A 3,375-nucleotide genomic window follows, 5' to 3' on the forward strand; every position below is an offset into this window, starting at 1 on the left:
AGAATCCAAACACAAGCAAAGCTTGTTAGGCTCAGGTGGGAATGCAGGGAATGAGGTATGAGCAGACACTGTATTTTAGTTACAGGCAGGCACCATGGTTTAGCTGGCTAAAGTACCTGTTTTGTAAACAGGAGATCCTCGGTTCAATTCCCAGGGGTGCCTTGTTGAAATCCTTTTAGAGCACCTGGTATTGGCTACTGTCAGAAGACAAGATTCAGAGCTAGATGGATCTTTGGTCTAGCTCAGTGTGGTTTTTCTTATGGTTTAAATTACACTCACTGGCACTGATACTAGAGTTACTGATTGTTTGGGAGTTAAGAGCTGATAGGTCAGTGGTCCAAGCCCCTCACGGATGACCCCCACCCTCTGGGACAGGGACAGGTCTGGGCTCTCACACCAAATGCTCATTGTGGCTGCCAAAATCTGTGGGCAGCTCATTTAGTTTACACCCGGGGTCGAGTCCTTGATTCACATATCAAGGATAACAACCCTTTGTTTCTCCTGCCCCAATAACAAGGAGACTGGGAATCCAACACCAGCCACAAGTGATCATTTCGGCAAGCAACCCAACATATTTCCAACATACTGTAAAATCCACATGCGGACTCGTACATGAAACCTTGCAAGAAAATCTTCCTGAGGGGGTCTGAAACACCTGCTGCTGGAGGGAACTGTGCGTTGGGATTGAGGAGCAGCGTGAGGAGAAGGGGCCTGTGGGTTGGGATTGAGGGGCACTGGGAATAGGAGGGGGATGTGGGTTGGGACAGAGAAGGGTGAAGAGGAGCAGGCTCTGGCTGGGAGTGAGGAGCAGTGAGCATAGGAGGGACTGAGGGTTGGGTCTGCGTGGCACTGGGAGTAGAGGGGATATGGGTTTGGGCTGAAGAGCATCCTCATTTGAGGATCCAGCAGGACAGGGGAAGACAGCAGGTGATTCTAATTCCTTAGGGATATTCTGTGTGTTTGTGTGTGCAGGGGAGGAACATGCTCTTTGCCCAGAGGCCTTTATTCGTCCAGCCTGTGAGGTCAAAGGGGATGTCAAGAAGTTGCCCCTTCAATCCTCCCCACACAAAGACCCTTCTTAAGAAAGGCAAAATCCTGAAGAGAAAGAAGTAACACGAAAGAAGACTCCCGAAAGTCAGATTTTTACAATCATAGTAATAAGTTTATCACCTGACCAGGGACTTGAACCCTGGACCCTAAGATTAAAAGTCTGATGCTCTACCAACTGAACTAGCCAGGCTCACACAGGAAAAGTGCAAGTTGGTGCAGAGGTGAAGCTAGTCAAGAAAAAGTGAGACAGACACAATAGGGGAAACCTGCTGCTCTCTCTCTCTTCCCAGCCCTGGCCTGGCATTAGTTCTGGTTAAAAAGACAGGAAAATATCGGCATCTACCAGCCTCTCATAGCTCTACAAGACTCAGGCACAATACAGAGGTGCCCATCTGCAAGTGCTGAATGGTTGAATTGGCTAATGCAGCCTGCAGACGTCCAGGGCTCACTAGGATATATTTCAAAGGGATAATGACAGTGATAGGAAGGTTCACAACTGACTCAGTAGTTGCATACAAAGGTGCATGTTTGGCAGATACATTGGGAAATTCTGGCTTCTTCTCAGGCTCAGGTTGGCCACCCCGGTGTAGATGTAGAAGTTACAACATTTAAACTTGAACGAGGGGCCAATTTCCCCATCATTACACACCTTTACATCCAAACACGATGACTTTCTGAATGAACCCTCCTCGTTCAGCCAGAAGATCTTGGGGTGGGTGTAGGAGTCACTGGGTAAAATTCTCTGGACTCTGTTCTGAATCAGGTGTAACCCTTCTGCCCCTCTGAGCTGGCAGCAACAAGGGCCGGGTTCAGTATCCAGGGGTTCCTTTTCAATAACACAATGCAAAACTGGCTCGAGCCCCCACCCAGTGACCTGGGACAATTACATACCACCCCCCCGGGCGCCTCTTGGAGGCAATACTTCCCCTCTCGCAAGCAAGAGTCCGAGTGTAGCAAATTCCTTTTAATAAAGGAGGGAAACAATGCGGCATCACGTTGGAGAGACACCACAAACAGGACTATACACAAACCATAAGCAAAAAAAACCCACCTCCAAGCACATTTGGCACTGTCCTTTCCCCCTTAGGGTCTTAAGTCCAATCACCCCAAAGTCCAACAACCCAAGAGTCTCTGTCTCTGGTCAGTGCCACCCCAGAGTTCAAAAGTTTATCTGCAGAGTTTTACCCCACCCCCAGCCTGGGTGGAAATGGGGGGGGGCACGCACACAGGGTGTTAAGGGGCACCTTACGTGCACCAGGGCCGACTGCTCCGCCTCTCCATGGAGTTCTGCTGCAGCCTTCACCACGACTGGCTGCACTCCACCAGCTGTGCCACTCCTCCAGTCGACCCGTGAACCATGTCAGCCGTCCCCGCAAACTGCTCCACACTGCCAGCCGCTTAGCAATAGATCTTCAGGCTCCTCCACCAGTTAACACAGCACTCAGTGATCCCAGCTCAGTAAGCTTAGCTCTTTTAGTGATTCCACCTCTTAGTGGTTTCAGCTTGTAGTAGGGGAGCCCTGATGCTGGTGCACCATTGGCCCAATGTGAAGTCAGGTCAGCAGTCTCTAGATGGACTCCTAAAGGATTCAAAATGAGCTCTGCTCTTCAACAGTGGAGAGAGGAGAATGTGCAATTGGTGTTCCAGGCCCTCAAAAGGGGCCAGGACCCAGGCAGGCACCAGTCCCCAACCTCTCTCCCTTCACTGGGTTTTGGAACCCATGTCCCTTGTCTAGCAAGTACTATTTAATGTAGGTTGAGTCATTTCTGTCATAAAGCAGTCTCATAGTTCCTCATTCACATAATTAAGGTAACAGCACTTTTTTTCCTTCCTGCCCCAATAACAAAGAAATTGGGGATCCCACAGCTGTGAAAATAACCATCCCAGGCTGCTGTGTATTATGCTAAGTATAGTGGGTTTGTCAATGCAAATGAACATTCCTGAAATTCCTTTGCCCACTCCTCATAATTTACCACCAGATGTCAGGGTAGAGCTCATCCTGACTCTGCTTACATAAACAACACCAAAAGTGGAAACACCCCAATCTAACATCTAACAATTCAGCGTGAAATGACATTCCACAGCACAAAGTGACAACACGTAGGAGTGCAAAGCCCGACAATTCAGCGCCATGCAAATGAACGCCCCATAGGGCAAAATGACACACTGCAAAAGAGCTCAGCTCAAACCGACACAACACAAGGCAGTGCAAAAACCATACAACACGAAACAATGCGTCAGAGTGCAAAGTGACACTGTGCAAAACAGCTCAGTGTGGAATAACGACACAGCACAAACCCACACAACAGAATCATATAGAAAGGT

At 48.9% G+C, this 3,375-nt stretch overlaps 1 non-coding gene across 1 annotated transcript; it reads right to left on the reverse strand.

The window, feature by feature from the left end:
* Positions 1 to 1,167: 1,167 nt before the first annotated feature.
* On the reverse strand, positions 1,168 to 1,240 carry TRNAK-UUU. Its single transcript has one exon. It is a non-coding gene; the product is annotated as a tRNA-Lys (tRNA).
* Between the last annotated feature and the right edge of the window lie 2,135 nt (positions 1,241 to 3,375).

Source organism: Mauremys mutica, unplaced genomic scaffold, assembly GCF_020497125.1.
Source record: "Mauremys mutica isolate MM-2020 ecotype Southern unplaced genomic scaffold, ASM2049712v1 Super-Scaffold_100095, whole genome shotgun sequence".
NCBI classification, from domain to species: domain Eukaryota; kingdom Metazoa; phylum Chordata; order Testudines; family Geoemydidae; genus Mauremys; species Mauremys mutica.